Consider the following 12,446-nt stretch of genomic DNA (forward strand, 5'->3'; position numbering starts at 1 on the left):
TACAAAAAAAGTGATTTGTTACTTATGGGACTCACTGCTGAAGCCAGCGATAATGAGAACGATTTCATAAATCAAAAATTTTATATACTGTCAATACTGAGTACAAGAAACAATTATTGTTGTTCATACTCGTTCGCATGCTGTTAGCTCAGTTTATATTCCATGACTGCATAACACATGATGCGTTAAAATTTTTCCTCGTTACTATTAGACTCTCACTAAAATCAAAATTGATTTTAGAGTGCATGACATACAGATATTGATTCACATAACAGATTACAGTTGATATGGTGTAAAATGAACTTCGAAATAAACAAACAGCACGCAAGATAGATCGGAAGTTAAGGAGAACAATTTGAGAAATCTCAGACGCAGTAAGCTGTTGTGTAGTCAACAGTTTGAATATACTTGCGTAGAATCAGCAAAGGACGTAGGTTTTATTCTATCTAATTTAAGGTGTATCGAAGTTTTTCAGCTAAAGACTTGCATATAAATGTTCCTGTATAATCTATCTGATCTAAAGTATTATTAGTGGACATGATGGGATGTGTCCGGCCATCGTCCTTGCAACAGCTTTCTCCTCTGCTGGGGACACTTTTCAGTGAAGCGACTCAACGTCTGTGGGGAATGGTAGCCTTTTCTTCCGCAAGGTCCAAAACTAGAGAAGCTAGTGATGCCAGGCACTGGGACCTGGAGCAAAGTCAACGTTTTAACTCATTCCGTAGGTGTTCCATTGACTTCAAGTCGGAACTCTGGGCAGCACAGTCCATTTCAGGAAGGCTGTTGTCCACAAACCATCGCCTCAATGGCTCAAATGGTTCTGAGCACTATGCGACATAACTTCTGAGGTCATCAGTCGCCTAGAACCTAGTACTAATGAAACCTAACTAACCTAAGGACATCACACACATCCAAGCCCGAGGCAGGATTCGAACCTGCGACCGTAGCGGTCACGCGGTTCCAGACTGAAGCGCCTTTAACCGCACGGCCACACCGGCCGGCCACTCGCCTCAATGATACTGCTCTGTGACAGGTTGGATTGTCACGCTGACACCAGTAATCATCGTCTCGGAACGGTTCCAATACTACGCGCAGTACGCAATGCTGTTAAATGTGCTCATATCCTTCCGCATTTACGGTTTTCTTACTTCCAAAAATAAGACCAATCCCATAACCACGAAAAACAGCCCCACACCGTAACACCACATGCTCCATACTTCACTGTTCGTACTACACATGCTGGCAGGTAACTTTCTCTGGACACTCGCGAACCCAAACCCTATCATCCGATTGTCACATACAGCGTGATTCATTACACCAATTATTGATTTCCCGCCATCCATTGTCCAGTGGTAGCACTCTTAACACTCAAACACCCGTTGGCATTGACTGCAAGAATGAGTGGCTTATGAGAAGCTGCATGACTATTTTACCCCATTCTTTTTAACTTACAACACACAGTCATTGTGCCAGTTGGACTGGTGGTAGCATTTGGCAACTGACGAGTGGTTCCTCCAGCTGACTGAATGCGTTTTTTTACAACTACCTTCCATAATGCTTAACGATCACTTCCACCAGTGCATTAGGTCTGTTTGGTCTTGGTTTAGTTGTGGTTGTTCCTTCTCATTTCTACTTCACAGTCAATCGACTTGGACAGCATTAACAGGGATCAAATGTCCCTGATTGATTTGTTACTCAGGTGTTATTCAATGAGTAGTCGATGTTCAAAGTCACTGAGTTCTCCAGACCAATCCATTCTGCTGTCAGTGATTTTCTACTAACAATACAATACTCCCCGCCTCCTTTTACACTGTAAGACAGAAAACAACAGATGCGAAGGAATTATCCGAGAGGGACGGAAATCAATAGGGTTTGGCGAGTATGAAGACCAGCAGCAGAAACTCTCGCCGTGTTAGCTTGCTGAAGTGTAAGCCCAGGATCACTTGCCACGACGGGCATTAAAACGGGGCGTAGAAAACCGTCTACTTACCGCTGTGCCGTACGAATGCCACGGGTGACAACCGAAGGGGTCCTGCTATGAAGAGACCATTACTCCTGGTTGTCAGGCTGTAAGGAAGGCGACAGTCAGGTCGGTATCCCACTGCTGTCTGGGACATCTCCAAACACGTCTTCGCAGGTTAGCAAGCCTCATTTCGAAGCGGGACTCATCACTGAAGACAATTCCACTCATTCAATGAGACTACAAGCCGAAGACATGTCTCGAGACGCCACGGACAGATGCGAGATACCAATCAGACTGTTGACCACCGTGCTGTCCGACTACCATGAATGACGCTCTGGCGTACCATTCATTTCACAGCATGACATCTTCGGTTGTCACCTGCGACACTCTTACAGTACAGCGGTCCGTCGACGATATAGTTTTTGTTGTTGTGGTCTTCAGTCCTGAGACTGGTTTGATGCAGCTCTCCATGCTATTCTATCCTGTCTAAGCTACTTCATGCCCCAGTACCTACTGCAGCCTACATCCATCTGGATCTGCTTAGTGTATTCATCTCTTGGTCTTCCTCTTCTCCCCAATTCTATTCAAAACCTCCTCATTAGTAATGTGATCTACCCATCTAATCTTCAGCATTCTTCTGTAGCACCACATTTAGAAAGCTTATATTCTCTTCTTGTCTATTTATCGTCCATGTTTCACTTCCATACATGGCTACAGTCCATAGAAATACTTTCAGAAACGACTTCCTGACACTTAAATCTATACTGGATGTTAACAAACTTCTCTTCTTCAGAAACGCTTTCCTTGCCATTGCCAGTCTACATTTTATATCCTCTCTACTTCGACCATCATCAGTTATTTTGCTCCCCAAATAGCAAAACTCCTTTACTACTTTAAGTGTCTCATTTCCTAATCTAATTCCCTCAGCAGCACCCGACTTAATTCGACTACATTCCATTATCCTCGTTTTGCTTTTGTTGATGTTCATCTTATATCCTCCTTTCAAGACACTGTCCATTCCGATCAATTGCTCTTCCAAGTACTTTGCTGTCTCTGACAGAATTACAATGCCATCGGCGAACCTCTATCCTTTTATTTCTTCTCCATGGATTTTAATACCTACTCCGAACTTTTCTTTTGTTTCCTTTACTGTTTGCTCAATATACAGATTGAATAGCATCGGGGAGAGGCTACAACCCTGTTTCACTCCCTTCCCAACCACTGCTCCCCTTTCATGTCCCTCGACTCTTATAACTGCCATCTGCTTTCTGTACAAATTGTAAATTGCCTTTCGCTCCCTGTATTTTACCACTGTCACCTTCAGAATTTGAAAGAGGGTATTCCAGTCAACATTGTCAAAAGCTTTCTCTAAGTCTACAAATGCTAGAAACGTAGGTTTGCCTTTCCTTAATCTTTCTTCTAAGATAAGTCGTAGGGTCAGTATTGCCTCACGTGTTCCAACATTTCTACGGAATCCAAACTGATCTTCCCCGAGGTCGGCTTCTACCAGTTTTTCCATTCGTCTGTAATGAATTCGTGTTAGTATTTTACAGCTGGGACTTATTAAACTGATCGTTCGTAATTTTCACATCTGTCAACACCTGCTTTCTTTGGGATTGGAATTATTATATTCTTCTTGAAGTCTGCGGGTATTTCGATTGTCTCCTACATGGTAGAGTTTTGTCAGGACTGGATCTCCCAAGGCTGTCAGTAATTCTAATGGAATGTTGTCTGCTCCGGGGCCTTGTTTCGACTTAGATCTTTCAGTGCTCTGTCAAACTCTTCACGCAGTATCATATCTCCCATTTCATCTTCATCTACATCCTCTTCCATTTCCATAATATTTCCCTCAAGTACCTCGCACTTGCATAGACCCTCTATATACTCCTTCAACCTTTCTGCTTTCGCTTCTTTTCTTAGAACTGGTTTTCCATCTGAGCTCTTGATATTCACACAAGTGGTTCTCTTTTCTCCAAAGGTCTCTTTGATTTTCCTGTAGGCAGTATCTATCTTATCCCTAGTGAGATAAGCTTCTACAGCCTTACATTTGTCCTCTAGCCATCCCTACTTAGCCATTTTGCACTTCCTGTCGATCTCATTTTTGAGACGTTTGTATTCCTTTTTGCCTGCTTCATTTACCGCATTTTTATATTTTCTCCTTTCATCAATTAAATTCAATATTTGTTCTGTTACCCAAGGGTTTCTACTAGCCCTCGTCTTTTTACCTATTTCATCCTCTGCTGCCTTCACTATTTCATCCCTCAATGCTACCCATTCTTCTTCTATTGTATTTCTTTCCCCCATTCCTGTCAATTGTTCCCTTATGCTCTCCATGAAACTCTGTACAACGTCTGGTTCTTTTAGTTTATCCAGGTCCCATCTCCTTAAATTCCCACCTTTTTGCAGTTTCTTCAGATTTAATCTACAGTTCATAACCAATAGATTGTGGTCAGAGTCCACATCTGCCCCCGGAAATGTCATACAATTTAAAATCTGGTTCCTAAATCTCTGTCTTACCACTATATAATCTATCTGATACTTTTTAGTATCGCAGGATTCTTCCATGTATACAACCTCCTTTTATGATTCTGGAACCAAGTGTTAGCTATGATTAAGTTATGTTGTGTGCAAAATTCTACCAGACGGCTTCCTCTTTCGTTTCTTACCCCCAATCCATATTCACCTACTATGTTTCCTTCTATCCCTTTTCATACCCTCGAATTCCAGTCTCCCACGACTATTAAATTTTCGTCTCCCTTCATTACCTGAACAATTTCTTTTACCTCCTCATACATTTCATCAATTTCTTCGTCATCTGCATAGCTAGTTGGCATATAAACTTGTACTACTGTAGTTGGCGTGGGCTTCGTATCTATATTTCCCACAATAATGCGTTCATTATTCTGTTTGTAGCTTGTTTACCCGTACTCCTACTTTTTTATTCATTATTAAACCTACTCCTGCATTGCCCCTATTTGATTTTGTATTTATAACCCTGTATTCACCTGACCAAAGGTCTTGTTCCTCCTGCCACCGAACTTCAATAACTCCCACTATATCTAACTTTAACATATCCATTTCCCTTTTCAAATTTTCTAACCTACCTGCCCGATTAAGGGATCTGACATTCCACGCCCCGATCCGTAGAACGCCAGTTTTCTTTCTCCTGATAACGACGTCCTCTTGAGTAGTCGCCACCCGGAGATCCGAATGGGGGACTATTTTAGCTCCGGAATATTTTACCCAATGGGACACCATCATCATTTAACCATACAGTAAAGCTGTAAGCCTTCGGGAAAAATTACGGCTGTAGTTTCCCCTTGCTTTCAGCCATTCGGAGTACCAGCACAGCAAGGTCGTTTTGGTTAGTGTTACAAGGCCAATTCAGTCAATCATCCAGACTGTTGCCCCCGCAACTACTGAAAAGACTGCTGCCCCTCTTCAGGGACCTCACGTTTGTCTGGCCTTTCAACAGATACCCTCCGTTGTGGTTGCACCTACGGCACGGCTATCTGTATCGCTGAGGCACGCAAGCCTCCCCACCAATGGTAAGGTCTATGGTTCATGGGGGGGAGGGGGGGGCTTCTTTGATAGAGGATGTTAAAAGCGCTAGCTTTTTTTTCTTTTTTTACAGGTTACTATCCCTTGCTGTAGGGGCTCAAATTTTGATATTTTTTTCTACACCAGCAAGGGAAAACAGAGGCCACTACTTCCACCACATCAAGTGGATTTAGTGCTCACGTACTCACACTGAGCCGTGAACACTTCGCAGTTTATCATTGGGGGATAATTGAAAATTATTATTACTATTATCGGTACCATACGTGCAGTGATCGTGCCAGGCGCGCGATATTGAATCTTTATCACATCATTAAAGGTGCGAGACCTGTACGACCTTATAGCAACCGTTATAGTTCTACATTATTCTACTGTGACACTACTGATGATTTCACGTAATGAAAGGGAGAATGTAAAGATTAAAGGACTCATTTATTTAACAGTTGAATGTTGAAAAATTAAACAATCAATTTGGGGTGGGGGAGAAAGAATTGAGTTCAGCAGCCTGCAGCAACGTACGTTCGTAATAAGCCGCAATAGCAGGAGAAAAGGAATTTTAGGAACGATCGCCGTATTATCAAATGGAGTTCAATTTACTAAAGAATGGGGTTGCAGGTATGCAGAGACCACCACCATGAATCATCCAAAGACTAAGAAAGATGCTACTGAGGATGAATCGTTAGGTAGCCTCCTGTGCTAAAGGAATAAAACCTGCAAGACTCGAAACTATTCACACAGGCGATACTAGATAACTTTGGCTCGCGGTCCGACTACATTAACGAAACATGAAGGGGCGCCAGACACTCACCACGTGGAGTAGGACAAAGGGCACAAGTTTTCAAGCTAGGGAGACCTAAATTCTGAGTCAAATTTTGCACGGGAGAACTGAAAGAGCTACTGCCAGACGAAGCGAAAAAGTGAGCATTAAAGTACACACTTTATTGCCGAATTGCAAGCTACTGTGACTAACCAACACATCTAGCACATTATGCTCAACTGTACAAGGAACACCTACAGTCTTATAACCCGGAAAAATTGCGTAAACCGTAATTTAAGGAACGCACATCAGTAGAATGACCTATAAGGATTCCTCTGGGCCGCAGGGTCCGTATCTACAGTGCACGTCAGCGCTCATGCTTACCGAAACTTCAGCCAGCACTTTCAGCCTCAGGCACGGCCACACTAGAACTGCCCACTAGTGATGCGGAGCTCGTGAATGAGTCGTTCAAATGAACGCTTCACTCCAGTGAAGTGTGAACTAACCACTCAATTTCAAAGAAATGGTACTTTAAACTCTTCACAGATAGCACATTCCTCACTTTTTTCTAGTTCACTCACTCTCTTCCCCTCTCCCTCCCTCAGTACATCGGCGCTACGTCACTCATTCTCCCTTCACTTCAGTCCTACCTCTACTGCCTGTCGACGAATCGCGCGGTGTTTGGGGGAACGATTGGGTTATGAGCGGTAGAGGCGTTGAGGGGCGAAGGGAAGGTAGCGTCAGCTGCTTCCTGCAGTGCTGACATCATTACCAGCGGCTGTTTGTGCAGTTATACTTCGCGTCTACCGGTAAGCTACCGTTGGCAGCGCTTGCAGACAAATGAATATTAAAATACAAACGAAGAGGCTGGCTGTGTGAGCACGCACAGCCAACATGAAAATAAAATGCTTACCTTGTGAGTCTGGAACTGAAGCATGCGTGGAATCCACGCTTGAAAGATAATCGTTCATGTAGGAATGTTTATCTCGTACACATTATTGAAATAATTACACTAAATGTCAATTTGAGGATTGTCCTAATTAAATTTAAAAAAAAATACACATATATATTTATGAATAAACATCAACGGATTTGGTGAATCTTCAGAGATTTCCGTTTAAAAACATGATTTGTTCCACTTTTTTCCCTGTCAGGCGATTTCTTCTGTCAGTTATAAGGTGTCCTGCCTTCGAGAACACTCTTTCACACGGCGTGGAGGTTGCGACAATACACAGTCGTATTTCTGCAAGTTCAAAGAGCGAGGTGTATACTGACAGCCGTTCAGACCACCACTCAAGTGGAGTGCCTTGTCTCTGTAGCAGGGGCTCTTGTAAGTATTTGTTCACTTCCACTATTGCAGCAGCTCTCGGGTGTGGATTACTCTGCAGCCTGGAAAACACTTCATCAAATTCGAGCCAGAGACTGGAAGTAGATTCAGTGGTTGGAACTGAGATTGTTGCAGTAGCAGTGGATGAGTTCGTCACAAATTTCTCACAGTGCCTGATCAGGTTTAATTTCACCTTCTCAGCAGAATTTTTATCAGAAAAACCATGCAATTTGAACCGGGGATCCAATGCAGTTGCTTCCGCGAAAATGGAATTTTCCTCTATATTTCTAAATCGTCGTTTTAGGTCTTCAGCTAACTTTTCGGCCATCTGTTGCACGTCTACATGAATTTCAGTGCTATTAACATACCTGCAACACCATTTTTTCAACGAGCGATTAAGGAGTATAACTTTAGAAGCAGTGACAACATTTTCACTTGACATTTCCTCAGTGCAGTCTTTGAAAACTTTCAACAGGTCACAGGCTTGTGTTACACTTGCAATGTCCTCTGCAGTCAGATTTGGAAGATCCAGATAATTCAGAGTGATAACTGTCATTAGGGAATTCTTAACCTCGATTATTCTTCGCAGCATATCATAGGTTGAATTCCATCTTGTAACAGTGTCCTGTTTTAGTGTCAGAACTGGCTCTTTTAACTGTTCCTGCATCTTTTTCAGTTTCGTGCAGGCCTGCGAACTTCTTTTTAAAAATTCAACAATTTTTTTTTACTTTATTCAGAATGGGTTGAATGTGCGGAAGCCCATTCTGAACAATTAAATTGAGTGTGTGCGCAAAGCAGGGGATGTGTTTCCAGGCTGTGAGTCTTATAGCTGCCACAATATTAGCAGCATTGTCGCTGACGACACACACGACTTTTTCTTGAATGCCCCATTCCCTTGTGACACGTAGCAGTTCTTCCGAGAGTTTTTCTGACGTGTGCCTTTCGTCGTATTTAAGGCACTCTAGGAGGGAAGACGCCAGCTCCAGGTCTTTAACGTAGTGTGCTGTCACCGACAAATAACTCTCATTTGTAGTTGAGGTCCACCCATCCATTGTCAGCACAACCGCTTCCGCAGAAATAATTTTGGTTCTCACAATTTCTTTCATCATGGCGTACTGTTGTTGTAGCAGCGTACTGGAAATGGTCTTCCGAGATGGCATTCTGTAAGCACCATTCAGTTTGCCTACAAAACTTTGGAAATGTTTGCTTTCCACTATGTTGAAGGGCAAATAATCCTTTACAACAGTCTGCAGAAGTGCGGAATCGATCTCCTGATTTCTTTTGTTAGAAAGAGGTTTCGGAAAAGACATGGGTAATGTTCCGTGATATTGAGGTCTGCTTTCTGATACTGAAGTGATACTGTTATTTTCTGGCACCAACTGCTGTTCGCTTCTGGCATTTGCTGATGTTGGTTCCGGATTGTCTGGGTTTTTTATGCAAGAAATATCGGAAGATACAGGAGCAGGGGGCGCTAAGCGTCTGACTGACAATGGCACTGTTGGATGCAGCAGTCGAACATGACGCGCTAGGTTAAATGCATTTCCTCCTTTATATGAAATACACTTAGAACAATAATTGCACTTTGCTTTCCCATCACCTAAATCGGCGAAGAAACCCCAAATCTCACTACTTCTACGCGAACGCGAGTTGCTAGCCATTGTATAAGAGTGAACAGACACAAAAACTGCTTTCCAAAGAAGATAAAGAGGGATTTTACCTGAAATCGTACCAATGACTACAGGTGACAGTTTACGTTTTGAATTTGGAGGGTTATTATTCTTAACAGAAATAAAATCTACAGGAAAACTTCTGAACAATTACTTAACGTAGGTATATAGACTTTGTAACAGTGGTAAACATACTCATTCTATTTTGGATTAAATTTTAAAACGAACAAAATTGGACTGCATTTCGTTGGTAGCCCTAGTTTTCAGTCCATGAATACAACAAATAAGGTTTCACTTGGCTGATAAAGACTTTTTTGGGCGCTTCATGAGAAAATGTCGAGCAAGATTAAATGTGATACCTTCCTTATATGTGACAGGTTTCTCTGTTTATCTTTCCTATGTCCCCTTCGACCATGCTCTATTTAGCTCTCAGACACTGTAAGAGCGTAAAACGTTGCGTTCACGTTACTGCATAGTTCGGCCATCTGTTCGTAAAATTATGAAGTATTACGAAGCTTTATTGTACGAGCGAGGCGAAGCGAGCGTAGCCGCGGCTGAGCGGCGAACTGGGCAACTTCACCAGCCTTCCGTACTTCATGAATGAACTACTTCATTTGAATGCTTCACGGCAAAGAGTGAAATGAATGAAGTAGTTCACGGGAATGAACGAGCTCGACCCATCTCTACTGCCCACTGACCCTTTGTGCCACCATCCACCTGGGGAGAGCGGTTAGCGCCCACAAACAGTCGCGCACCTGAACTGGCCAATCAGAGGGCCGGAATCTCACGGGGAGGTGACCTCGCAACGTTAAAATCGAGCAGATATAGCAGTTACAAGGTTGGTAAGGCAGGTTGGGGAAATGAGAACAGGAGAGACTTGGGCCACTACTGAACGTTCAAACAACGACACGTGCTACCCTGACGATGGGAAAAAGGATGTGAAACGGGAAGCAATCATGGCTACTAGGAAGACTGCTGCCCTCGCCCATAAATAAAGAAAATTCTTAGCGCCAAGCTCCTCCCACAGATCAGTGTGAGACAAACTGTTAACATCGTCAAGTAAATTAGGCAACCCATAGAAATCATTAACACGACCTCAATTATTATGTTACCGAATACCAGAATGCTGGGATTAGAAATATGAAATATGAGCATTGAATGGTGAATTAAGTGCACGTCTTTCAAAGTCCTCTATTTGTTCCAAAGCCATGCTGGAAATAGAGATATTAAAATCCGGAAAGGCCGTTCCAGGAGCTGGCTCTGTTAAATCTTTGTTTTTGGTATGCTGATGGTCAGGCTAAACCGTCTATATGTGGTACCGAAAGAATTTACAGACAGTTGCTGCTCTGTGGGTGGGTGAGTTGGAGAAACGTTGTCGTTAGCGTATAGCAGATGAGTTACCTAAGTGAGACTTGTGAACCTTTTAGAGTGTAGTCTGGACTGATTAAATAGCCCTGGGTCAAATCTGTATTTAAGTTCTACTCCTACGTTGCTTACAGGCGATGTCTCGTATGGCATAGCTCAGACATGTCATCATGGAAAGCTCGAGTCATTTGACCAAAGTGTTAAGGGCAGCCGAAACGTTTTAAGACCTTCCACAATGCTTCTCTGGGCATTGCATCAAAGGCCTTGCCTAGATCATAGAACACAAGTAGTAAAGGCTTATGTTATGCCCTGCACCTCTCCTGCAGCTGTCATATAAGTTGATTCTCTGGAGAGGCGAAATCCGTACTGAGATCCAGGAAGTACCGTCTCTGAAAGAGTCCGCATGTGATTCAACAAAATTAAGAAAATATTTTACCAGTCACGGAGACCAAAGATATGTCAGGGAAGTTGTCACTTACGGTTTCGTCACCTATTTTAAAAATGGTGGCAGTTGTGGAATTTTTCATGTCAGCTGGTACCTTACGGGTTTCTCACATTGGAAGAAACAAGAAGAATAGTCTAGTTTTTAGAGGAAAGCCACCATTTTGAATGGTCTCCAGGGTGATGATGTCAGGTCTGGGTCTCTTTCTCGATTTCATACTATCTACAGCCTTGCTGAGTTCATGAAATATCCGTGGGACTGCCTTAAAAGGTTGTACTGGATATTGTTGGACATGTCCGAGAAAGTCGGCAGCAGCAGTAGAACTATGGTTTAAAAGTGAGTTGTAAAGCTCTATCCAGCGGTTTAAGATGTCCTGTGATTGTCAGTGAAGATTTTCATGCTGTCGTCGGCTTTCAGGATACCTGATGAGGAACGAACAGGTCCATATATTTTTTTATTCCAGCTTAAAATCTCGGCTCGTCCCCGGCATCTGACATACTTTTGAGTCTCTTGGCTTTTTGTTGTCACCATTGGTTCTTGATTGTTCTTATTTCACTTTTACGTTTCTGCTTGATCCCTTGAAACTGTGTTTTCTTTTCCAGGTAGGATGGATCTTGAGCAATACATAGGAATGTATCCCACTCTTTGGTTTTGAGGCTCTTAATCACTTCGTTATTATCATAAAATCAGTAATTTGTCAACTTCACATCAAAACCTTGATTACCTCTGCAGCCTTCTTGATGATTCTTTTTTTAAATGGACCATTCCTGTTCAACATCTGTTGTGTTAACTGGGGTATTGCTAAGTCGTTCCAAAAGTGTAGCTTGCAAGGAAGAACGAACCGTTTATTTCTGGAGGACGTTTATGTTGAATTTTCTCCTGGAAGGATTTAAGAAAAAGTATCGTTGTTTGCGATGGACAAGGATCCTCAGATGGCTAACCAGCAGTTTATGTTCGGTCCAGCAATCATCGATATTTCGAGTTGTTTTTTGTGGCCAGGACGACTTTTTTGTCATGCTGGAGAGTGCTGACATAGTCACTGAGATGCCAGTGTTTGGTACGTGGATGAATCCATGTTGTCTTATAACGATTAGGTAAGCGGAAATGCATCTTGGTGATACAAAACTCATGCTCACCTCAGAGATCTAGAAGTAGTAGCCCATTTGCAGTGCAGTTTCCGACATCTTGATTACCCATTGTTACCCCAAAAACGATTCTCTCTTCGCATTCTAGAACTGAAGTCGCCTAGCAACAAGAGTTTATTTGCGGTTGGTATCTTGACGAGAAGATTACTCAGACGATGGGAGAACTGATCCTTTGGATCCTGCTCACCCCCCTAATGTGGGAGCGTAGGCAGAGACGAACTG

This window comes from Schistocerca serialis, chromosome 3 (genome assembly GCF_023864345.2).
Source record: "Schistocerca serialis cubense isolate TAMUIC-IGC-003099 chromosome 3, iqSchSeri2.2, whole genome shotgun sequence".
NCBI classification, from domain to species: Eukaryota; Metazoa; Arthropoda; class Insecta; order Orthoptera; family Acrididae; genus Schistocerca; species Schistocerca serialis.